Source organism: Anser brachyrhynchus (assembly GCF_964034855.1).
Source record: "Anser brachyrhynchus genome assembly, chromosome: 17".
NCBI lineage: Eukaryota > Metazoa > Chordata > Aves > Anseriformes > Anatidae > Anser > Anser brachyrhynchus.
In genome coordinates, this window is record NC_137710.1 from 6,807,941 (window position 1) to 6,835,355 (window position 27,415).

General features: G+C 40.7%; 1 protein-coding gene across 5 annotated transcripts in view; it reads right to left on the minus strand.

The window, feature by feature from the left end:
- Positions 1-27,415, minus strand: part of GALNT9 (polypeptide N-acetylgalactosaminyltransferase 9) — a 243,193-nt gene that overhangs the window by 38,748 nt on the left and 177,030 nt on the right. The window contains exon 1 of one of the 5 annotated variants that reach the window (XM_080558979.1): positions 23,845-23,955. The exons of 3 other annotated variants lie outside the window; for them this stretch is intronic. The gene's annotated coding sequence lies outside the window, so the exon portion shown is untranslated. Of the gene's footprint in view, positions 1-5,067; positions 6,245-23,844; positions 23,956-27,415 lie in introns of those variants that run through there. One more of the 5 variants, XM_080558980.1, reaches the window with a different exon arrangement.

The window sequence follows — 27,415 nt, forward strand, 5'->3', positions numbered from 1 at the left end:
GGAACCACTCTGATGGCAGGGGTAAGAACAAGAGTTGGCCTATTAGTACCTCAGCACTTCTGTTTCCAGCCAAATTAAAAAGAAAAGCCACACGACTTGCTCTGAAAAAAAAAAAAAAAAAAAAAAAAAAAGCCCCCATTGACATAATGACTGCCTAGAAGGAGTAGAAGGAGGGACTTTCAAGTGACCTCATTTTGGATTGAAAAATGCCTCAACACAAACTTCTGACCAGCTTCATAAGACAAATACAAACAGCAGATCATGTAATACTTTACCTAAAATGAAGTGTAAGATATCAGCCCTTGTTCTCCACTCTGGCTCTGGATACCATGGCTGGAAGGAACCCATTGCATTTCTGTGTCCCTGAGATACTTGGTCTCAGTTGAGAATCACAAGTTTTCTATGTTTTATACTCTGGTAACAAAATATCCACATTTCCCCTCCTGTCCACATCCTACTCCATCACCCCCTTCTCCAGTTACACAAGAAAAATGAAGAAAAATACAGGTGAGCTGCTGCACAGCCTTCATACCCATGGAGAACTGCACTTGCAATGGATAATCTACTTCTACTCATTCCAGGGCTACTGTGCTTATTTATCACGAACATCCAGTGTGGAAAATCATACTAATTATGACTGTGGCATGACAAGTTCGATGAGTAAGCCATAAGCCTATGACCAAAATGGGTAGTTTATCTCGACAGAAAATATTAGTCTACCTGCCTGGTTCTTCCAATAGCACAGGGACTGTGATTTCTCCTTCAAAGCAATAATCTCTAACAACTTTAAACACATACTTTTTTTTTTTTTTTAAAGCTTTTCTCATTATGTGGGCAGGAACTCAAAAACTGCTCAAAAACCTTTGTTGCATTCAGATGGAATTAAGTCTGTGCTTGCCCTGGATGCTATTGCATCTCTGAGTGATGGATCTCTGTAATCATCTTCTACTTAATCAAAACACAATTCAACATAACTGTGATTACACAATTTCAAATGAAGAGTAAGTCTTCATCTTTTGTTTTGATGAATTTTAAGTCCTTTACAGATTAACCAGATAACATCGTTTATTTGTTATTTTAAGATGGTATTTAATCAGTGAAGGACATTCTGAATCTGTCTGGAGGGGGGTGGGGAGGGGTAAGAATCAAAGCAACAGCATTTAATAAATGTGATATGTTATGAACAATTTTGTCTCAACTGCTGAGCTTAGCAAAAGTAGGCTAAGTTAGCAAAAAATGTACTAATCGACAAAAGCAAAAAAACCTGTCTTGTACTTCTCTAATATTTCACAGCTTTCACAAGTTACTACAAAAGAAGTGCTTTTTTAAAAAAAAGAATTTACAGTCATTTTATATTCTGAATAAATTCCCTTGCTCAGCAAAAGAAATTACATAAAACTGCCGACAATATATACAAAGGAGAGCTGTTTTCAGATATTCATGCCGTAGACTGTGTCAAAAGCACTGCAAACATTAATATCAAACCGTGACTACTTCTAATAGAAACTATGAAAGAAGTCAAAATAAAATGTGTTTTCTAAAGCAAGAAGCTGAAAAAACATGTCACAGGATGATAAAGAGACGGTAGAAAATTCAGGTACCGATTTCATGGATATTAACTATGCATAATATACATATGTAAGAAGACAGTATAACCTTGTCGGTAGGGCATTCTTATAAGTCTGAGAAGGAGATGAAGGAGATCTTGCTTGAATCCTTTGTTCCACCAAAGGCAGAGTATTTGAAAAAGCTACCCCACACCACAGTGTACTTATATGTAAAAGGCTGATAATAAAACTGGTTCAGAAGATGAAAAAGATATGTAGAAATTGAATACTTTTTTTTTCTTCACAGCATAGTTTTTTTTTTTTTTTAAATACTGACGATCTGCTTTCAGATAAGTAGGCAGAATACAATGCTAACTCAGACTAAGGACGGTCATGGAATGGTTAAGGTTGGAAGCAACCTCTGGAGATATCTAGTCCAAGCCCCTGGCTCAAGCAGGGACACCTAGAACACACTAGCAGGAGGACGGTCTGAAATAAGGTCACAGACAGGGGCAGCATTAGGATGGAATCAGTTCCATCTCTGGGTGGATCCAAGACACTCCCCAGAAACTCCCAAGCCTGAGGGCACTGAACAAGTATTTTAAGAACAAGAATAAGTATTTTAAGAAATCTCTTCATCTTTCCTTACCATTAAAAAAACAAACAAAAAAAAAAACAAAACACACACACCACTAACTCAATAATTAGGATTACTATGACATCACTTCTAATGTATAAAATTATGCTTATTTGCAATGCAGGCACGTAAACTGTCTCTGACGTTTTAACTTCACACAGCTGAACAGTAAGAACAAGGCCATTTCAGCAAGGAAGGCTCAGCTTACAAGTCAATTTTAGATATCCTATTAGACACCATGCTACACCACTGCTTATTGGGGTGCCTCAGTTTGAAGACTGCCAATATGGTTGGCAATAAGGTACCAACGGACACCTTAAAGAGAGAGGGTAAACGAATGTATTTCTTTTCAGCCAGTTATCCCCCAGCTTAGAATAGCAAGAACTTGATGGCCAAGGGGGGGGTGCCTCACTTTTTACTTCCGCACACTTGCTTTGCCGCAGCACGTCATAGGGTAACCACTGCCTTTCATCAGATGGAACATCACAAGTGTAAGGGCACATGCCATTAAACATAATTCTGCCTTAACTGAGGTGCCATTCTAAGAAATGGTTACTACTCCTAGCAATTTGAACAAAACACGTATTAGGACAAACCGGTATTTTCTGTCAGCAACGGATGACACCTACACCAAGAACGAATTATATTGTATTTCTCTAAGTCTCTGATCTTCAAGGACTGCAATTTAAACTGTTTATATGCAGTGAACATTACAGCTTTTATGGCTTGCACCATATTCAGCCATCCGCAGCCACAAAACAGGCCTCGCCTGCGCCAGGTTAGGATCATCCCCCCTCGGGTATTGCGGCTCCACAGCCCGGCTTTCTCAGTGCTTCCTATAACAAAACGAAAAGTGGCACCAAGTTCTAGGAGAGCAGAATTTCACTCTAAAGTAGGTACAAAGGAGGAGATTCACTGAAGTTTGGGGACGACATTTAGTCACCAGCTTCTCTTGCCTCTTTGCAACCCTGGAAAGAAGGAAGCCATTTGGCTCCCCAGCTGCTGGGTGGTCCCCTGGGCAACAGCTTGCTCTAAGCTGTGTTATGCTGGCCCATCTGTTGGTGTGAGAAAACATAACTGCAAACACAGAAGTACTGGAAGTGCTTGGCTGTCCCATTACTGAAGTTATAAGCAGTACTGGCACACTTGCAGGCACTATTGCACTCAGACGGAAAGAAACAGAATACATTTTCATCAGCTGAAACACAGAAGCTGAATCTATAAACATAAAGCATCTAATTCCTGAAAGTGAAAGAAAAGGGAGGGGGAGGGAAGAGGGAAACATCATGGTTTTAAAATGATAAAAGCTCTTCTAAAAAAATGTACTGTATTTGCTGATATTGTAGCATCATTTGTCAGTTATGAAATTTTAAACTGAGGATCAAAAGGTACCGAGGATGGAGTACTTACATGACACTGCTCTATCTCTCTTTTTCTGAAAGCCTTCCAATATCAACGTGGCAATCACATTGCTGCCAAACAGATGTTTGGCATTGACGGGTGGTGGATAGGAAGGCTGTTGAGTGGAATTGGAGGAGGAGGCAGCGTTGGACATCAGGCCACGTGTCACTGCTTGGTGCTGTGACAGCCTGCTCAAACCTACAGACACTTCTTGCTAGGCACCCCCTCCTCTGGCAATCCTGTCCAGTTACACCACACCACGGTACTGGTGTTCCTACAAGCTGTTCTTCAAAACCCAAATAACTATGAAATGGGTTCAGGAAGATGAGATCTGATATTTCCACTTACTCTCTTTAGAAGCAGACCTAGGCTGTAGAATTTCATATAAAATGTCTCTTTCATTTTCCTTAGCTGAATGATATAAATCAAGTGCCAACCCTGCTATAAAATTATGCCACAGTGATGCTGTAACCATGATGGTTTACAGATAAAATAATTGGAAGAGAGGTCTCTGAACTCATAAAATTATTACTTTTTCTGTTTCCTACTTCTTGTATGTATGTATGTACATATGTCAACTAATAAAACATTCTTTCTGTGGCTTCCTCTATCAAGTGCATGATTCTCTATCTATTTTACTACTGCTATTTCCATGGAAATCCAGTCATGGACTCACACACCTTTGAACCTGGTACTTACAAACCGAGATCCCGGCAGATACCCTCCCTTTTTCATCCAGTCACACAGCTCGGCATAAGCATGGCATTACAATGCAAACATAAATAATGCGGATGGGTAGACAGTCTCCTGACTCTGCCTAGTGCAGAGTGAAGACAACACCCAGCAATTTAGAAGAATAATTGTGGCTCAAACACCTAGGAACAAAACAAATTTCTTATTGTTCCGATATAACCTGCAGAACACTTCAAAAGAGGAGAGTGACAAACTCCACAGGGAGCGGCTGTAGCAATGTGGGTGAAGTATTTCAATGCCTCAGAGGAGAGCTTCATCTTTTAAAGAACATAGCACGAAAATACTACTCGGAGATAAGTGCCCCAGACTGACAGAGTTTTGCCTGACAGAAATCAAAACACATCCCTCCTCAGCCCATCTGTACTGAAGGATAATGTTGCATTCGGAAAAAAAAAAAAATCCAGCTGTTGTGTAGTTCTTCAGAGGACAGATCTGACTGACGTGTCAGCATCCTCCTTACTCTGCTGGAACCACCAAACAGTAAGATACGAGCCTCAAATATTAATAACCCTATTTCTCAGGCACATTTCTGTAAGGTAAGGAAATATCTCTGGTGAATCTGGTCCTTAAAATGACTGTGACCTTCCTGATCTCAGGTGAACTGCTCAAGAAAGCCAGCACCACTAAGTCCGAGGACAGATGGCATGACCCACCCAGCATAACAAGGCCCAGCAGTGTTTGGGCAGGGCCCTTGCATCTCCAGAGACAACGTTTCAGGATTAGATTCACCTTGAGGAACACAGGCTCCAACCATTCTGCTTCTCAGAGGTGCATGGCTGTTTACACCATCACTCCTGGCGGAACAGCATCACATGAGGGCATCATTGCACTGCAAACACACCACAAGAAAAACAACGCCTGCTTTGAAGTACTCACTCACTGTCTTCACAGACAACGGAGAAAATAAATGAAAGTGAGGACCTTCCCTGAATGCTCAATATTTATCGAAGCAAATAGACAGCACTGGAGCTGATGTTCCTATTCAATTCTACCACCTAATTTGAAGAATGGGTTTGATATTTCTTCCTCCCCCCAGTTAAGGTCCCCTTCCTTATTTTTATCCCTTCCTAGTTGCCGCGTCCTTCAGCTTCAGTGGAGGACCATGTTGGTTAGAACACTTCCCTGCTGTTTTCTCACAAACTGCTTCGTTGTGTCTTTGTGCAGAATAGCGCCACAACATTTTTCAAACGTGTCACTTGCTATTTCTTTTTAGGCATTCATTCTGCAAGCTAAGACAGGATGCTTCACAGCATGCCTGCATTCATCTCCATGCAGCAAAGCCCTTAAGCGTGTGCTTAATTTTAACCAGACACTCAATTCCTGTTGACATCAAGGGGACTTAAGTGTTTCACAGTAAGGAGGTACTCCAGGACACTGCTGAACTGGGGCCTGAATTTTGATGTGAGGAATTTCAAATTACCTTTTTTTTTTTTTATATCTCATTTATCCTCCCAAACACAATAAGACCTACTTGCCTTTTTGTTTGTATGATTGCATGGGATTTAAATTTAAAACACCATTGAAGTTATCTGTGAAGACTGAATTTGACTCACTCTAAGTTGAGCTGATGGCAAAGCACCAAAGATTCAGCAAATCTTCGGTCTCCTCGAGCGTCTGGCTGACATCTAGGCAATACAGTTGGTGTGCTTTCCAAAGCTTCTCTCATCCATTTAAAGAACTACCAGTCTACACACAAAACCCTGCTATCTTCTACCCTGAGACTCTAGATAGAGATTTAATACAAAGGATTACTATTTTTAATAATTTTCTTTCTACTACAATTTCCACTCCAACCAGTGTGTCAATAACTGTTCACGAAACTGAAAGGGCAAGCAGGTCGCATGTCTGTGACAGACCATTTCATTTTGGGAGCATGTTTTTTCTGTCATTCATTTTAGACTACTATCAAAAATATATATGTATTTGGAAACAACATATTAAAATTCCGTAAAGGTGTGTATAATTTTAGAGTATATCTCAGCATCTTTCCACAAAGTTTTTGTTTGAGGGGAAGTGTCACATTGCTGGCTTCCAGATAATTCCATTCGAACAAACCTCACCAAAAGCAACAAGAGAAATATGAAATCAAGCTTGAGACATGCTACAGTCATGAAATCAAGCTTGAGACATGCTACAGTCCTGCAAACCCCATGCAGGGAGGATGTGGCAGAACTTCAGCCAAATTTCTAGCAGTAAAATTTCCAAGCAGAAATTCAAAGGGGTTTGGACTTCCAGGTCACTGAGTGTCATCTGGAAAAATCTCACCCTCTCTATTGATATTCCCTTAAATTAAATATGTGTTTAGTATTATAAATAAACAGATGTGTCTGACTGTACATGGACTTGGGAAGGAGGAGAAAAAGGGAGAGGCACTAAAACGCAGGCCAGGACGGCACCTAACACATTAATAAAATGACTGTTTCCACTCCAGTTGATTTTTTGGGCTAGCAATCAAGCCAGACGGATCTATGTTATCAGAGGACCTGGCCTTTACTTTTCTTCTGAATTGTCTCTACTGGCAGCCTGTCAAAATATGTCTTGGGTATTCAACAGGGCAGGGAGCCAAGATTGCAAGGTTTTTATTTTTTTTAAGCTTCTTTGGAAAGGTTTAATAGTATTTATCTACTGCAAGCAAGTGGGCAGGGCTTACAAGAGAAGCTTTGTTCAGCAGGATTTGGTGTCATGCAGGCATACTGCCCTATTTGAGTACCTCTCTTTTGTATGAGGGATTTGTCATTTGTTTGTTGTCAAGATGCCTCTGGGTATTAGCCCCCACTTCTTATAAAGCGCTTATTTTTCTATTTTTTTCATGCTGTTCCCCTCCAGCAGTTTCAGCCACTGTAATGCTCGCGGATGTTCCAAAAGGCAGAAGGATAATGCAGAGACACAGAAAGAAAGAAAAAAAAAGTGTTGTGGCTCCTGAAGTAATTTTACTTTGAAGTGGATTCTCAGTCCCCAAATACCAACTCCTCTTTCCTTGCTTTTTCAATTCCTCTTCAATATCTACTTTAATATAATTTTTTCTAATTGTTATAGTTTTAATTGTGTCTGCATGGTCCCATACTACTGTTACTAGACCATGAAACAAAGCAGAATCAACAAGCCTGCTCCTTCTGCTCCTTCTTCCTTCTGACTCTGGAAAGGAGGTTCAATTTGAAAATAAAACCACAAGTCAGCAACAAGGAAGATGCCATTAGGGCAATCTCAGCAGGCAGATAGGAGCAAAAATAAATATTACGCAGCCCTACTTCTCATCTCAATGGGCACAGGGTGCAAACTAGAGAGGCTTGTCCTCTGAGCAAGTGGAGGAGAAGCACACGCATGAAGCATGAGTTCCAAAGGCATGAGGCATTTCCAAGCTGTCTGAAAACCCAGCGCTAAATTCAAGCCGTTATGATTCACTGGTACATGAATACAGAAATAGTTAGTCTGGCACCTTTCAGCTTTCTTCAGGATTACAGTTCTAAAAAGCCCATGCCTGGAAAAACATCAACAGCTTTCAACTTGCTAAGGCAGAAACATCTGACACAAGGCTTTTTAACAAATTTGAAGAATAAATAAAATTTAAGCCTAACATGAATCTGGACCCACCACGGCTTCCTGGTGTACACCTTGAGCTAGTATGTAGTGGTATCTCATTGTTGATTTCAAGGAAACCATGCAGATCTCTCAACTGAGAATCAGATATAACCTCTTTATCACTGGCCATAACAGAGCTTTAGGACATCTCGGGAATAAAAAAGATGCAATATCAGCAGATTTACACAGGGCAGATAAACAAAAACCTAATGGGAATGATGTGTAGTAACTTGCACAAAGGGATAGCTGAGGTGCATGCAAAAAATATTAGCACAAAACTCACACTGATTTTTTTTTTTTTAAAACAACAACAAAGTTAGCTTGAGGAACTGCACTAAATCTAGTGATGAATGTGCTGATAAATCAGTACTTAGTTTTGTGTCACCACTGTAAAGCAGAGGTCATTTTTCACAAGTCCGATTTGGTCCATCTTCAGCTGAGGGTTTGCAGTTCTACTGGCAAGAATAAAATTGATAGGCCAGAACTTCGAGCTGATTCTCATGCTAGATACAAGCTTGTCTCCAGAGGTTAGGCTATCATATTTCTTACCTTCCCAGATGCTTGGAAGTTCTTCAGGAAGACTGAAGTTGCCAAAATGCGGAATGAGAATAAACAACCAAGGACATCGGGGAGAAAGAGATGACAATCACATTTTTAAGTCTGCAAAACCCTGAAGGCAAAATACATCTTGGATTTATTTGTGTCCTTGTGTGGATCGTGTATATGCCTCACCTCAGTGATTTTATGTTTGACAGCCACAAACCAAGACTGGGACCAGTGTGACTGCATGGGATGTCCAGAAAGCCTGGGCTCTCTGACCATCCCAGCTCCATCCCTATTGCCTTCTGCATGACCTTTGGCAGGTGATATTCCCACCCTCCTTTTCTAATTCCTTTGCCTCTCTTGCCAGTTTGACAAGTGATCTATGGAGGAGACTACGTGCACTTAATCCCAAGAAAGAACGAGCTGGGGCAGAACCTCATGGTGCTACTTCAGCCACAATAATCTGATTAGCCACTGCATGTGTTTTGCAATAGCTTTTAGAGGTAGACAGCCTTTGTCATGTAAATTCTTCATTCTGGAAATGCTGTCTTGTTCCTCCCTACCAGATCAATGCTCTGGAGCCCTCAGATGTCCTGGTGATGTCTGGTACATGAGTTTGTCCATGGACAAAGGAACTGAACCTAACTCGCTCCCACCAGCCCAGCACACGGCCCTAGCACAACAGAAAATCCACTTAAGGATTTCAGTGGCAAAGGACCCTACCTAATACTTTTCCTTTTGAGCCAGATATTTTAGGATTTGCCAAAACAGGAATAATTAAGATTGATTTAATTAAAAGATATCAAAGTGAATATATGCAATTAAATAAACATTAGACAACTGTGAAACTTCTAACTCAGGTGAAAAGTGGCTTTATATAGACAATCTTGGTTTAGCAACCTAGGGCCACTTTGCACATATATGCTAGCTTCACACTTTGAATTGATTCACGCAGTCAAATCAGCAAGACATTAGTTCCTTCAACGTCTTCTTCTGAAGAGATGTGTCAAATTCTGAAAACGCTTTGAAATCTGTCACAGACATGTAACTGAGAGGAGTGATTTAGTCTTTAGTGTTGACACAAGTAAGTAGTTTGCTGCTACCTTTTTGAAACACTGAAGTGAAACACTGAACAGTGAAATGCATTTATGATGGTTGGAAAAGCAACCTAAAACCGGAGTTGGTAAATGTGTTGAGACAAAAGACAAGAAGGAAAACAACTTCACTAAGGACACTTAGGACAAATGCATATAAAACTCTTTCACACTTCGCGAGCCTACTCAATCCCATGCAGGATTTGTTAAAAAAAAAAAATTTAAAAAAAAAACAAACAAAAAAACACAACAACCAACCAAATACACACAACTCAGCTAACAAGATTGCAGCACCAATCATCGCTGCCTAGATGTCCCAAATGCAGCTTGTGCACCTGACCAGACCAACTAGGCTGGAATTATTGCCCATGACACCTGCTTATAAGAATTATTTATAATGTGCTAATGAAAAATTAACCTGTAAACTAACACACCATTATGTTTCTGATTTAGATCTCATTATCGAAACAAATGTCATAGATCTATTTAATTAGCTCATCATCCAGCTCATCATAGCTGTTTTCCCCCATTTCCACACAACAAAGTGTAAGACCCACGATTACGAGCTCTGTTCACAGATCTGAAATATTCAATTAACTTTTTTTACTTCTATGAAAAAGAACAGCATAGATCGCATCGCACATGCTGAGAGAAACCATCTAATGACTTTATGTGAAAAAATTCAGTGGAGTGAGCCCAAGGTATATATTACATACTACTGTCCCTGTTCTGAACAGCCTGTTCAAACTCATACATGGCCTTACTAACCCTCTCTAAACTGGCTGAATTACTGTAAGAAAGGCTGACACTGTGTGCTGAGGGTGTTTTTTGTTTTGTCTGTTTTGTTTTTTGTTTGTTTGTTAAGTATTCAGGTAATCCTAGGGTATATTTTTCCTTCTTTATTCCCTCGCTTCAAATGGAACACTGAAAATCAAATTACTTCATCTTGTTCAACTGATGATTTGGATGAAAGAACAAATCAAGACTTTACATATATGGTACAAAAAAATACACAACGCTTGGTGCCAAATGATATTCTTAGATATATCTCCAACCTTGCTGCCATCAGTTGATACAGACTACAGGGAGATGAGATGTATTTTGCTTCTGCCAGAGAGGAAACGGAGCTGGGAGAACGTGCCAGTGCCTGCCAACAGGTTGAAAAAGGATCCTACCTCAAGCTTGAAAGCAGAGGTAGCTGAGATGTTGGCTGCATTACACGCACATTATTTTGTAAATGGTTGGGGACTGATTACTAATGTTATGTAATTATTTTTTGGTCATTTATGCTGGCTTAACAGTCTTTCACTCCAGCCTTTAATTGCATTCATCCCATATACTCATGTAGCTTCGGGCTAGCTTGCCTTGCAAGGGCACCCAAGTCCCTCCAACCTTCCCTTGCTGTCTGTCTTACCAGTGGGAGCAAAACCCTGGTGATGCAGGATCAACCAACACATAAAGCAAACACTGAACGCTGCTGTTAGTTACTCTGGTCACATAATGTTTGTTATAGGCAAAGTGGCACGTAAGACAGAAATCCCTATGACACCAATGCGTTTCCTCTGATATAAATATCACATTACCTCTGAACAAACAAACCATAATGATCCGCGCAAACAAGCCAACACATGGCAGAAACATGGATACATGTGAATGAATCAAATGAGAGAAGGACTGGGGAAAAAAATGTGGGTTTTATTATTTTATTATAGAGATTATTAAAATACACTACTCAGAGAAAATCCAAAGCGTAGAAAGAATCGACGCTTCAAATCTATCCCATTTCAGAAGAAAAAACAAATGCATACATTTAATCACACTGACAATGTTTTCTTCCCTCCAGTCAAATTGATTTGCACAGTATTAAATATCTAATTAAAACATGACCATTAAACTGTTTCTCACTGGAACCTCTTGGTACCGAAGAAAAGAAAACCTACCAATCTAAAGAGAGATGACAGATATGCTGTCACTCAGGTCTGGAGAGCAAGAGAATTTCTGTTATAAGAGAGGTTGTTGAGATGCTCATTTCTGATGTTGAGTTACTGACATTGGACTACCAAATACAGGTCTGTTGGTTTAAATGTCAGGAGGGAAGGGATATAGCAGAAATACAGAAATATCACACCCCAGGTCTATCAAGAGTGTTTTCCCAAAGCTACCACAAGCCATGTGCAGTGCAAGCCAAGACACTTACAGTGATAGCATCAGGTAAAATGAAAAAAGAAGGCATCCATAGTCACCCAGCACTGCTCTGTGTCCTTATGTCTCCCATTACACAGCAATTCCAGATTTTATGTTACGTTCTGGTAACATGGAATTTAGCCATAAATAACAAGACTCTGTGCAAATTCACTCTGTAAGAAAAGTACTAACAGCCTGGGCCCTTGCCAGAAGACTTTCTACCTGCACCTCCTGTGAAAATAAAAGCAGCTCCAACAGTTTACTTTTATAAGAACCATTTGCTGCTAGGATGCAGAAAAATATCAGATACAATTCAAACATTAGAAACAAAGCTAGATAGTGTAAAATAGGAGAATGCTAAGAATTAAATAGGAAAAAACAACAGCAAGAAAAACCCTACAAAAACATACCAACTCCGTATTAAAGCCTTGAGGGATTTGTGTTTATATATCCAAGATGGCGCCCTCGTGATCTAGCATGCCCAGACACCTAGCTCTGCCAACGAATCTGAGGAAAGGATCCTCCTATTGATTTCATTTGTCTCTCTCTGCCAGGGAATGTTCCTGTGTGGTTATGGTAAAGAACAGCCCACTTACTTTCATAGTGGCATCCCCTGGATGGAACAAGCCTGCACAGCAGGCCCAACAAAGCCAGAAGTACTAGATGCCCACAATTAACACACCTTCACTTCCAGAGCCACAGTGGAGGTAGCTCCCGGTACTTGACGAAGAGGCCCACTTGTTCAGCCTCGATGTGCCAGCACAGCAGGGCCCCATCTCTGCTCCTGCTGTGGGAGAGGGGCCGTACCAGTGGGCTTTCTGCTAGGCCGAGTGGGAATCAGTGGGACAACAGGAGGGCAGAACTGAGTCTCAGCAGCTACCACACTGCACCTTCACATCTGGCCTTAATCCAAACCAGCTTTCACAGCATAAATTGCAGTGTTCTGCCCGTGGAGGGGACAGCTAAAATTTACCCCTAGTTCTTCATGTAATTTCTCCTCTGGTGCACGCCCCCCGAGGCCAACAGACAGTGCAATAAACAAATGTTAATGTGGCTCATTCTTGCCAGTTAATTAACAGTTCTTCTCAGAAACCATTTAGTAAATTATTTGGATGATGAATAGTGCTTTGAAAGGATTTTGCAGTTACAAATAACACCATTCTGTCTTCCTGTTCCACAGCTGGCTTTATTAATAGAATCTTTTCATAGATGAGGGCTGATCTGCAAGAACATTTGCTAAAATAACATTGAGAAAAATATGACATATATGCTGTTCTGAATCCCTAACCCCTTACAAGTACAGCTCAGCTTTAGAAAACCATTAGTATGCTGGCTGAAACTAGAGGAGACGGACTGCTTTCAGGAGCGCAGAGCCTGACATTCTTGTGTAAGAAGCTGCTGTGAGTTTTCTAACTTTCCGTAAAACATGGGAGTTTCTAACGAGGAAAAATGCACCTGTTCTACCTCTTATTGAACTTTATCAAGCCTAATGGGCTCTACTGATTCATTTTCGGTTAATTGGCTCTAAGATGTTACCTCATTATTAGTTGAGCTGCAGGCATTCATACCATCTTAGAAAGGTAAATTGGCCCTAAAACCAGAGAATTACTCCTTTAATTAGGTTGGATTGATCAGAAAGGCTAAAAAGATCACCTGCGCTAACTACAAATCAGCACACGTACCCTGCCTTGAGTCAGGGAGTAATAAATGACCACGGAGGCCTTGTCCTGTAGCACCCAGTAGAGTGAGACCTAGTTATGAGATGCCATAGCAAGGCCATCCTTCGCACAGGCCATGGACTGCAACCATGCTTAGTTGAAATCTGTTATTGTAATGAACTGAACTTTCTCAAAGTAGCAGATGCCAGGAGGGAAGGATGTTATATGGATTTCCAATACCAGCCAAGAGCCTCAAGTTTGGAGCCAAAATTCTGTCACTCTGCTGCTCTGCAGAGTGCCTTGTTTATGGACTTTCATTACTTACCCAGCTTTGTAAACCACTCATTCCAGGGCTCCCAGTGGTATAAGCAACTTATCATCACTTGCCATCAGCTGTTGTATATTATGTACATTAGGAGGGTTCCCCATGGAAACATTGCATAATAGAAGCAGTTTGTTTTATTTTCCCCAGTAAGAAAGAAAAAAAATATAATCAGGATTTCTGCAGAAATAGGCTTGTGAATATACAGAAAAACCATCAAGGTACTAAATGTTTCCATGCCAAATGACAGAGTAGGGCAATGAAAAGCTATTCATATATTGGTGCCTGGCTAACTTAATACATATTCTGAGAGGGATTTTCAAAATTGCCTAAGGGCTCCTGTAAGAGTCTTTGGTTTCCAATGACATCTCTGCTTCAAAGTTGCTCAGGTGATCTTGAGGATACTTCATTTTCAACACCCACCCTATGTCGTCAGACTGCTCTCAAGAAGAGCTGAATCACTTGTAGTGGGGTACATAGAGGACACTGCCATTTGGATGGTGCCAAGATGTATACAGAAAAGTTTCCCATTGCTTTATTCATCTCAAGTTCCATTAAAACAAAGAAACAAAAAAACCCCACAAAACCATCCTTAGAATACAGATACCCCTGCTTGCGAAAAGCTCATAAACCAATCTTGGTTATATGCAAAACATCTGTACTCCATATTCTGCTAAGGCTATAAATCTGTATTACGCTCCTTTGCACAACGGTATTTATCTCTGTTGTTTAGTGCACCTCAGCACACTGGAGAATTCATTAAGAAAAAGATACAGCCATGGAGCGTGGCTACAAATCAGCATTCTGCCTGAAGAAATGCTATTGATTTTTCTATGGCTCTCCTGGATTTGCATGTTTGCCTGGTATTTTCACCATAATACTCTAATGCACCACAGACTATCCTCAGGAGTTGAGTTTGCAGCCTAAGGTTGCATTTCGGTAATATGTTAAGCCTTCACAGAATGCCAGTGAGAAAAGAGCACCCAGACCAATTGGCTAGGTGGCTTAGATTTAATCCAGGCATATTTAAAAAAAAAAAAAAAAGGTAAGTAAAAGTAAGTTCCATAGCCTCTAGTCTTTAACCATTCAAGTAGAGCAACAGTGAGGAGTGAATTCTCTATGTGATATGCTAGCCTTGTTTAACTTGGTGTTTTTTCCTTTTACTATCTTTGATCTTGGCAGGCTACATCCAGCCCACGTCATCAGAGAACGATCCTTACAAAACAGGTCAAACAAAATGGAGTAAATGAGTCTATGCTATCAGGTAGTAGAATAATAGACTAAAGGATAGAGCCAAGGCAGCTGCCACAAACACATTCCAGCATGACCACACCATTCAGACGAGATTTTCCATTTTCACAATGCAGCTTGAAAATATAGATTCCCAGAAGAGAGGGAGGTGAGGGAACATGGAGTCCCTGGCTCAGGGAGAAAGAAAAATGCAGAACCCCAGCAGGATACCAGCAACACCCTGTTAAAGACATAAGAAGTTTTCTTTCCTCATTGGGGATGACCTGCAGGACCTGATAGGAGGGATGAAAACCAGAGGGATACAGACAAATGTTACACCAGGAGATATAATACAAGAAAATAAAAGGAGAACTTGCAATCCTTCTAATGTGGTATCTGTGAACTGCAGAAGCCTTGGCATTTACAACCATGAAAGGGACACCCTGTCTTTTGCCACTCATCTATAAAATCCTAAAGCTGAGTTGGTTAGAACTACTCAGCAATCAATTATTGCAGGAGAGTCAATTGATCACATATCATGATTAGCCAGATAATCTGCTTCATACTTCCATTAAGGAGCCCAACAGGCATGATTAATTGCTACAGGGGGTAGAATTTCAGCACAGCTAGCGGGGAGCTTGCTTTGTAATACTGTGAATCCCATTACTGTTAATGGAAATTTAACAGTCAAATCCCCTGCGGATCACTTAGAAAAAATTACCCCTTAAGGTTAAAGGGGATTTCATTAATAGTATTCTAGGATGCTCTGATTTAAAAGTACTGTAAACCTCCAGTGTCATGTAGAAATATGCATCCTACTGGGTTTTGCATATTCCTCGTTATTATATCTATCACATTACCCTCCACAAATGTAATTTCAAAACACAGCTCAGCCTATTGAAATGTAAGGCACATTAAGGGTAAATTTTCTACAAGTAATTCAGGGAGATTTATCTGCTAAATTCCTATTAATGAGAATTGCCAAGCTATGTTGCCAGGCACTACTCTTAAAATGAGCCCCGATAACAATTTATCAGGCTCCTTGGTTCCTGATGCCCACATGTAGCAGAATGTACACCATATATTATAAAAAGTCTGAAATTTGGGCTGAAAATCTAGATACCATGTTGTCATGGTTTATGACACTTAACACTTGATCTTGCACTAGTCTGAGATGTAGATAGATCCTTACAAATACCTTTCTGGAATATTGTCTTTTGATGCCAAACACATGAATGCCACTAGAACATACCCAAAGGATATGTTGAAAAATACTAAGTTGTCATTCTAGAGTACCTTGCTGACTGCCAATCCCTAAGAGACACTGATGACTTAAAGTGCTCCTGATCTGGTTTTATTTGCACCCACCTCTATGTTTGCTTTCTGAAGTCAACTCAACTAGCCAAGGCTAAGTTACAAAGCCTTCAAACCTCTAATATTTCCCTTACTTTACACATTCATTGTGAAAGACATTTATGAGCTTTCCTGATAGTCTCATAGGTACTTAAAGAGGTCTGATGCCCACAGCAGCACTGAAGCCATAACTCACCGGTGCAGCCAGTTATGAGTGTGGAACATTAAAGCCTAGTGGAGCTAAGCCAGGAAAAGTGGAAGGAGGGTGATGAAAGAGACATATTGGCAAGGACACAGAATGTAGAGAGCAGGTCTAGAGACTCACCAGAAATAAAGGAATTAGGAGCAGAAGAAGAGCTAAAAAAAATAATAAAAAAATCAGACAGTCCTGCGCATCATGGTTAATTTGTCTCACATGCCTGAGAGTAGCTCATCTCTGCATAAAACACCTTCTTCACTGCCAGCTCCATGATCAGAATACAAAAGGAGATGGCCAAATCTCAAAGACTGCCCCACAGAGGACGCAGAGCTCTGCCTGCATACCACCCCTATGTTCCAGGGTTGAAAGCTGAGCATCACAGTCAAATTGACCACCCTTTACACCTTGTTTTCTTGGTTCTCACCCTAGGCCCTGACACACAAGCAGTGTGGTTACATGTGCACCTTCCTTACTCCTGGTTTGGTTCTGTACATTGGAGCACCGTAAGGCAGAACTGACAGTGGATCTGTTCTTTATCCCAGAGACTGTTGTGAAAGCATCTGAAGATAAATAGAGATGTGGTTAAAAGGCGGCCATTCATATCTGGATTCTTCATTCCCTTCATTATGTCCTTTGGGCAGCGGATACCCCACCAATGGCAAAGAAACAGGACACAGATCATTTTCATTGATGACCTAATGATGAAGGAGAGTTTTTCCCATCTGCATTTACCAAAAGGCTAAGGAAAAGATTGTGTGATCTTTAAACTACCTTTTGAGAAGCAATTCAGCCAGGTCACCATATCAGCAGTCCTCCCTTCTCTTACTGTCACATTTACCTAAATTTATTACAATACCTGTGTCCTTACTCATCACTAAATTTTAAAATTGTAATGCTAGATTGCACTATCCTTCCCTATCTGCTTTTATGATTAAAAAAAGATCAGTGCCCTGAAAGGTATTGAGAATGAAAAGGTCTTCTGTGAAGGTCTAAGGAACATCTTAATTGCTACAATTTTCTACTTTTTTCCATACAGAAACTGTCTTGGACATGACAGGAAATGTGACTGCAGTAAGACGGACAACAAGATCTGCTTAATTAAAACAGGCAGAGGGAATGGAAAGTGAGGAAGTAACTTATGCCACTTTTGCATGTCACTGTATCCTCCTGAAAATATAATGAATATGGATTAATGAAGAAAAAAAAGAGCCACGTTTTCCTTAGCAATTATTTTTACTTTACTTTATAATGTAGACAACTTGTGTAAATGAAAGTGCGCACAACTCCCTGAGCAAATACTACCACAAACCTGAGTCACAATTTCTGCTTTCTGAAACTCACTTCCTAGTTCTGCTGCAGCCCAGAGGAGAATATCTCAGCTTGATTCTAGAAATACAACACACTGATCCTCAAGTTAAAAATGTTCTAGGAAGGATGAGACAAAAGAATGCCCATGTTGCTTGCACAGTGAGGTAGGGAAGTTAATGGACTGACTTCAGTTTACACCAGGTCTGGCCCAACACTTGGAGTGGTCAGTGCAGAATACTCAGCGCTAGGCTCCATGATCCATTATCCACATCTCTTCATTTGAAGCACCTAGTACAACCAACAGTCAGTTTCAAAACTGTCTCTGCTAAAACCTGTAAATTGCTTTCTGAATTTCCATTCCCAAGCATTGTTTTCTGGGATTATCGTAAATGCATTTTGGCTTGGGAATTTGGAATCTGATTTTAAATAAAATTTCAAGACCTACTATATGATAACTGCTCTCTATCTGATAGGTCAAAATAGATCTATTAAGAATGAACAGCTGAGTTATTGCACGTGTCTATTAGAAAGCTGACATCTGACCACATAAAATATATTTAATAGGTGATACAATTAGATCCAGATCTTTAGAGGAATTAATCACTGAAGGTGATATTTTAATAAAAATCCACAGAGGTTCATTATCGACCTAACGGATATACATGAATTGCTAATGCCTATGTTGTATGGGAAAACAATGTTTCAGTGATCGAATTTCAGGGAGAAAAACCTCAGTTGTCTTTCCTGGTGTTGCTGCAAAATGAAGTGATGGAGGTAGCTTTTTCAGACTGGTATTCCTTTTTAGAAGTAAATATAAAGAGATGAGAACTTATTACTATAAAGGAGAAAAAAAAACATAAGCAATGAAGATAAGGATATATTATTTTTGACGATGCTTTAAAGAATTTGTCACGGGGCTAAGAAGGGTGAATTATTTGTTTTGCATTGCAGTGAGTTTTGTGAAGAGTCCCACCTTTTTCCGAGTGCCGCAGAACAGAAATCAGCAAAATGTTTTAGAAGGCAAAAAGTAAATGCAAGTGAAATTTAAACTTCCTGACAAAGCAGCATGCCGGTTGGAGAGGTGGATTACTGAGGAGGGAGCAGAGAAGTCAGAGCAGAGTAATATATGCAAATCACACAGCTGTAATTTATCATGCGAATCCACTCTCACAATAGTATATTGTATGGCACAAAATAAAGTCCCCGAGGGCTCATCTTTTGGCTTACTCTGAAGCTTTAAAGGTTAGCCATTGGAGAATTAATGTTTACAAGATCTGAAAACAACAGACATTGTGAGTGAAAATACTGAAAAGCACTTCAGCAGGCATGCAAAAGATATCCTTCATAATCTGTGCAGCCTATTTAACTAAAGATGCTCTGACCCTTACAAACAAATCCCTGCCCATTTCATCTGGCATGTGCTCAAGAAGTTCCAGTTCTTGGAATCTAATTGCTTTTCTCTTATCTATTTACTTTAACAGCTTCTTCGCCTGATTTCTAAGTCTAGCACAACGTCACCCTGGTCCTTAAAACATAATCTTCATCCTCCTCATGACTGCTTTGTAAACGTTTCCCCCTCTTCCCCAGGCCCACAATACTAGCAATCAGAAAAGCACAGGTTTCCAGGGCTGGAGCCACCTGCCTGCATTGGCTAGTCTTGCAAGAGCTTCTACACCATTCTCCAAATCTTTCTTGTTGGGCAGTTTGCTTCTCAGGACTCAGCGCTGTGGCTAACCCTTCTTTCCTTCAACACCCCCATTTTGCCTTCCTTTTCTCATGCCTGTTCTTAACACCCTGGCCTCAGGCACAGTGCACGATGCGTACTGTCTCCCTGGCGAAGTTCTTGTGATAGGAAATGCCCTCTTTCCCGGACTTGTTTTTCCTCAACCTCTGGCTACATCACTCTACTTCTACACAAGTAAAAGCATTCCTGTGCAAGAAAAAAAATGCTTTTTTTTGTAACCACTTCCATCATGTTCTACCACTACACATATATTGATTGTGTAACAGGTCGTCATGACACTCAAAGACCGTGGCACATACAGATTAATATGCATAATAAATAGCACATGTATCATTTAAACAGGACTATTATTAATGGAGTAACTCGTGTCAAAGTGATGATTGCATATTTATAACCATGGCAATTGGCTGTATGCAAAGCATTAACTTAATCTAAAGACAGATCTGGCCTCATTTTAGAAAACTGGTTGAAGCCAAAACAAAGTTTCTCCCTTTAAATCTTTTGTTATGAAGTACAGCACTCCCATACATTCAAATACAGAAGTATTTTTTCTCCAAAAGCAGAAAATTGTGCATTTTTGGTTATGAAGTCTAGCATTTCCACATACACCTAACTATTTCAAAGAAGCCTTGAGAGAGGGGGATGGCCAGAACAAGCTCTAGTCCATGACCTCTACATAGATATAACTGCAAATACACAGACACGCCAATGAGTTATTAAAATATGGGGCGACAGATTGCGTGCACAGTGCTGCAGGAAGAGCATGCTTGATTAAGGGAATGACAATACATAGAAGAGAACAAGTTCTATGGTTGTGACAAAAAGACTGGCTTTACAGGAGGCCTTATATTGAACAGAATTATAATAATTCATTCTGAGAGCCAGCCCCGGATGGGTAGGGTGGCTGGTGGAAAAGGCAGCAGCAGCTTTCTTGACTGATAACACATGGTAACGCAAACTCCTCCTGACAAAGCAGATCAATGCTTCGGTAGGAGACATATTCCTACTTGGCACTGAACTGCAAATGAACAAAAGGCCTCTTCCTGCCCAAATATCACCCCTGGAGCACTCTATCAAAACTCACCTCATTTAATACAAGCATCTGCAGAGGGTATTTTCCCCTCCACGCCTCTCATGTCCTTCTTTAACATCTACTGCTGGAGATCAGTAGCCTATACAATTTATTGCAGCTGTCAAGGCTAATTTATTCATGCGATCTGGCAGTAATCAAAAAGACTGAGATCGATGTGCCAGCAAACCCTGACATTTATTCATACTTTAAAGTCTCAGTTGACCTTGAACCACAGCTAACTGGAGCTGAACTTGTCAGCAGCTCTGAGAGCCTCACTGGGTCTGGCAGATCGGCGCCTCCAGGCTAAAGGCACAATGTCAATGCAACGGGCGCTTGGACCACAAGCGTGAAGGGCTGAAGCACAGAGAGATCAGCAGGGGACCAGGGAAAAGAGCACCTTAGCAATGGAGTGGTCACAGACCCTGCAGCTGGTCCAGCACTTGCACCAGTGCAGCTTGTACCTGCATGTTCCCACAGTACAGCTGCTCAGGAGTCAGTGAATTTCTTGCTGAGGGGTAAGAAGGGTGAGGAAGGAATATGGCACATACTTCCCAGAAGCAGCACAAGCAGGACACCCTGGGTTGTCCTCAGCAGACCAGACTGGCCCCATGTGGGGACCCAAGAAAGACAAAGGAGGAGACAGAAAATAACCCCACATTCCCTCGTGGGAGGGGAACAGACACAGGGCAAAACAGGAGATACACCAGGAACTCTGCAACCTGCCAGTACAACGTGGCAAGGCCAACTGGAAGCAGGAACAGGAAAAATTGATCAAGAGACCTGCTTCGAGTGTGCTCTTGCCCTCTTACTCAGGAACATGCTTAAGAATTCACTTACTCCCTTTGAAGGCCATCACCCTTGTCGTCTTCTCACGCAGTGAATCCCTAAAGGAACATAGCATAGTTCCTATAAAGCACATGTAATGTGTCCTAAATGAATCATTTTGGGCTTCAAATTCAGAGCAATTGGTAGGGAAATGTAATAAAGTCTATTTAAAATAGTTCCAACCTAGGCGTTGTCATCAAATGACTCTCAAACATTGTACAAGGACATTTTTAGAGCCTTCTGCCTTGGTTTCCCCTTGCTTAAATGGAGGCATGCTTATTTGCCTGCTCCCCAGAGCGTGCTAGGAATTATGGGCATGACATGTTTCAAAGCTATTTAACTGTTTTTCTGTTGATACAAAGATATTTACATAAATGGCATTCTATTAGAGAAACAAAAATATCTACATGGCATTTTAGGTACAAATACGCAGCTACAGCTTTACTGAAACACACTAATACATTATTTTATTACAGTCAAAACACTTGAATACGTAATATGCAGTTGCATCTAAGAGGTTTTGCAGACGTGCTTTGATGCTTCTTTGGGTTCTCCTTGGCTGCATTTCTCACACTATAAATTCTGTATGTCACATTAAATATGTTTTTTTTTTTCAGCGAGATCCGCTTTTTCTAAGCCTAGAATACAAATAGAGATGACAGATATGCCCTTTTGCGTTTGTCTTCCCTTTGTTGGAAATAGCTAGCACCTTTCCACTACATTGGAAGGAAGCTACCAATGAAGAGCAGTTGACATTCTGATCGCTGCACGCATGCATAGATAGGTCTAACATTGCCATCCGGTCTAATCTGATATTCAAGGAAGAGAAACAATCAATGACATATGAGGATTCAAAGGTAATCTTCCTACATGGATTTAAACTAGTTGCAGTACGCGAGCAGTGAAACTACATCTGGGGCTATGTAAGTTATAACAGAGCACTAATAAAGCCTTTCAGTCACCCTGTTTCCCTACAAAATCTAACAGAGAATCTGGGGACTGCTTAATGGGCACTTGAAATATCTTAATGAAATTTTTGTTCAGTTCCTTCCTTCCCTAGTAAAATGATGTAATTTTCATAGTGTCATTTGTGCAGGAACAAAGCAGGTATTGGTATTCAGCTCCACACCAATAATAAAAAAAAAAAAAAAAAAAAAGGACAGAACAAGTGTGGCAAATGGGTGTCATCAAGTTTCCAGCTCCTGGCAGACAATATGATCTAAAGGTACATTATTGCGCACATCATATCCCAAAATATTGCCATGAAACATTCCCACAAAGCTTTTAAAGGACGCTGAAGTGAAGGAAATGATATACCTCTGCAGGATGAGTAATTTCTTTATTTATTTGGACAACTGATGACTGCTGTCCTTCCGAAGGACTGCAAGCAAATGCTCACTGACACCAGCACTCTTAGAGGAGGTAACATAAAACTGAGGCACACTTGAGAAAACATTTTGGGGTGTACTTGCAGGAGGAATACTAGGTGGTGATGGATGAACTCTTCATCTGCGCACCTCTTTGTGCCAAGGACTGCTGCTGTGCCCAGACATCGGAATTTAAAAACATTTTAAGAACAGTTATTGCATTAAAAACCTCTCATTGGTAACCAATCCTCTGCTGCCTCCAACAGCAAATAATTTCTATTTCATAAACAGTGTTAAGCAGGTGTTTATTTATTTATTTATTTATTTTTCCAGTGGATTACCCACACTGCAAATTATACTGGTTTTGGCACTGAGGAGTGAGCCTTTAGTCAAAGGCAGAGGTTACACACAGTGCTCCTTCCCTTCGTCTGCTCTTCAGCTTGGAAGGATCCATCACACAGCTGTATTGCGTTGCTCTATTCAGGCAACACTATCATAAGGGTAATTATTAGTTTGTCTGACATTTCTTTAGCAAAATACCCCCCCCCCCCCCCCCAAAAAAAAAAAAAAAAAGGATATTGCCTCCCACCATTTTCTGGGCAGCATTAAAACCAACCCATCTAACCAAGCCAAAAAACCCCAACCCCTCCCATCCCCAATCTCAAAGCTCAGCTGTCTCCCTCATGCTCACCTGACAAGAACGCTTCCACTCACCAGAGGTAAGGATTTACATGCTTCTGCTTAACACCATAAATAACACCGATTTGCGTTTTCCTAAAAGAGTAACGCCTCCTCACCAGACAATAATTTATACATTGCAAGCCTTACAATCTCATCACAGGACCCAATACTCAGTGATGGAGGATCCTATTTTGAGGCTGAAGTACATATTCACAAATGAGGTGGTTTGCCTGGAGGATGGCACTTCGGAAAACCTTTCCGGCAACACGGCCACACACATGAGCCCTGCACAGGGAGAGCATTTCGCACCGGGGGTCTCAACCCCCAGCTGCTCATCCAGGACTTACCCGGGCTTGCTGGCCTAGGTCAGGAACACCCACACAAAGAACTGGCCCAGACGAAGGCTTCACTCCAACTGCAAAAGCCCCGGCTGAAAGAAGTCCGGCCAGCCTGAGAGCCGTGGGTGCTGCCCAGAGGCTCGGATCAAGCCTCTTATCTCCAAACCAAAAACCACCTGCAGAGCTAATCACCAGGTCAGGTAGCGCATGGGCATCTTCTTGCTCTGGGAACAGCTGATATCCTGAAATGCCTGCATTTCATTTTGGAGTGGAAACGAGGTATTTTCCACAATACTGATTTTTTTTTCTTTTTCAAGAGTTCTGAAAAAGATTCAAAATAACTTCAAAAAAATCAGAGAAACCTTTTTCCAGATTTCCAAGCTGGGCACCTAGCTAAGGGAAGACAGTCAGGCACCACACAACAGCCCAAGCCAGGCTTTCGGGGATCATCATCAAAATTAAGAGTCCTACAGAACATTTGGAGCTTTGCAGGAGCTGTAATTTGCGACAGAAAATATGTTGTATCAGAAAGTTTCTGACCAGCTGCAGCTCATCTCTAGGCTTTCGGTTCAGTCTCATCATTAGGCAAGGGAAAGCTATTTCAATCTCAGCACAATTAGCACTCTCAACTTCTCCGCGTTTTTCCTCACTTTCATTCAGTTCACACTTGACACTGCGGAGGAACCTGCAGGAGATTAAACCGCCAGGAAAGCGGCTGAGAAGAAAGCAGCAAAGACTGAGGAAGCGTTTTCTTTCCTCAGTTCTTTTGCTGCTGATCTGTTTCTGAAACTCTGAGCCTTGTGCTTTTATAATGTTCTGGTACATGAAAGAGTTTGTAACACAAAATATTACACTCGATGGAGCATGATGTGATATTGAAGCCAAATGGCCAGATGCTCTTTTCTGAGCTACTTCCAATGCTCCCACTTTAGAGAATGTTTTTAACAGTATTCACAAGCTCTGGTTCTGTGGTTTGATGGCAATTTCATGCTAGAGCACCATTGCACTATGTTCTGATGAAAACATTGTTTTCCATTCGAGGTTACAGTTATCTTCAATTTGATTTTTTTCAAAAAGGGGGGAGGGCTCAATCTGCTTCAAAGAAATAGCAGGCAGCTGGGGAGATGGATTCTCTCCTCAGAAACAAGATTGTGCACCTCATTTTGAGTACAATTAGGAATATATAAAATATTTGGTAAGGAAAAAAAAAAAACAAAAACATATATTCTAACTTAGTTGTTATGGACCAAAGGCCATCTTTCAGCTGTTTGACTTTGTTTTACATTGTTTTTGTATTCCTCTCTTTCATGTGTGGGAAGACCCTTTACAAACCTTTCTGGTCTGATATGTGGTTGATGTCAGTCGCTTGAAACCTGGCACCAGGCACTGGGATTCAGCCTTGTTTTCATGGTTTTCTTGTTTGCTGACAACCCTGCATCTCTTTGGTTCACTGCATGGATACACGAGCACCAGTTACGGGGAGGATATAGCCATGGAGCCAGAACTGGATTCTCCGAGCTGTTAATACATTTATTGCCACACGCAGCCCATTGGGACTTGCACTCTATGGCCATGAGGGCAGCCGTGATTCGAGGTGACTTCGAACTCTCCAGGATTCATCAGCCTGGGGTAAAATGCCTGTAAGAGCATCTCCACTTACAACCAAGTCCGTCTCCTCTTCCAGACAGAATGCGTTACTGCTCTACACAAACATCAAGCCTAATCTCATCCTATTTGAATCAATGTAACTCCGCGGGAATTAGAAGATGCTGAATGTTTAGATGGGCAGAGGACTTGGCTCATCATCTATGCACATCGCCATAGAATAGATTTTTCCAATCCCTATCTTAAAGAGGGAAAGGAGTTGCAAACTCATGTAATCCAGGCACTGTGAGTTCAATCCTTCCATGATTTCTTAGTGCTTGACTTGACAACCTTAACATCCTGTTACCTTTGGAAATGCCTGTAAAAATGCTAAATTAAACTGGAGATGGAAGAGAGGACAACTTTACTTATACGGCTTATCGGGAAGGTGAGACTAGGAGATTCATCACAGAGATCTTTGCAACCTGCACACAGGGGGGACTTCACTAACAGTGGATTACATCACTTAATAGGACTTTGGTCTGGCAATGCAGAGTTCATTGCGTAACTGGTCAAATAATTTTAAAAGCATTTAAATTCATGCTGAAAGTGCTGCTTTATTGCACTCCATAGTGAACAGGCATGTGTAAGGACACAGTGCACTACAGATGCCAGAAATTGTGAATTTTTGTTAACATCCTTTAAGTGATAAAATGTCTTCAAACTGAAAGACTTTCTTTTAAAACTTTTCATCTGAAACTGAATTACTTTGTACTCAAAATTACAGCTTGGGAAAGGTCAAAATAAAAATGAAGTATTTACTGGAATAAAACATTTTGATTAACCTGCATTTTTGTATAATTTTCACTTGTACACTACCACTGCATGTGGAAAAAAAATAAAATAAATTTTGAAAAACTCTCTAGAATGGTATTCCCGTTTACTTCTTAGCTCTGAGACTAGAAGACATCTGACCTCATGAATCACAAGGGTAAAAAGCATCATCCGGACCTCAGAATTAAAATTTGCCATACATAAATCTTGTGACATTTTTATTACAGCATACCAGCCTCGAATCTGTGTTTAAAACACTGCCTGCTTGAAGGAATCTAAATCTCCTTAGCTGAAAGTAATAAAATTAGGTCAAGAATTCACTACTCAACTACCTGCCATTAGCATTTCTGCTCAGAGAAAACACAGCTTGTCTGGTTTTTAGGAAAGCAAAGCTGGGTCATATAGCATAAATTTGGAAAGTATGATTTGTTTGTGCATTAGGCAACAAGTTCTATTTCCTGATAGAGAGATTCCAGTGAATCTGCATCATGATTTTTTACAGTTCAAATAATATTTCTATGAAGACAGAGGTGGAACTCTCTGTATCTCTCTATATACAGCGCTTTCAGCTAGGCAGATTGGCCACCGTTAACCACATAATCTAAGCCCTGTTGGAGAACTAAGCCATCACCCGAATCCACCGCAGAATTAATCTGTCACACTGGTGCCTATGGATACCCTCAGATGATTTCTCTGGCCAGGACTTCTTAAACTCTAGGTTTCTTCAAGGTATCTCAAATAGGGTAAGAGACATAAGGGTTTTGTTTTGCTTAAATTATTATTACTACTATTTTTTAAGTCTCTAAGATAGCACTGAAAACAATCCATCAACTAATGCAGATCTCCTCCTCTGAGGTATATTACAGTGCTATTGAGAAGAAAGTAATCTGGCTGATGCTGGCTGTGAGAGGGGAAAAGTTTTGTTTTTGGCTAGCGACGTGACAACAATTTTATTTAATTTACTTAGACTCTTAATGGCGGAAGCATAATTTCATTTTTTGCTGGAGCATCCTTTAAGACGAATGCTCGATCTCTTCCCACTCACCATTATAGTTGACGTGTACAAAATAAGAACAGCAATTCGTTCACCTTATCATTGCAGCACCAGAGGAAGAGAAGAGATACTTAGTGCAATGATTAATGAGTCTGCTATAAAAAGATG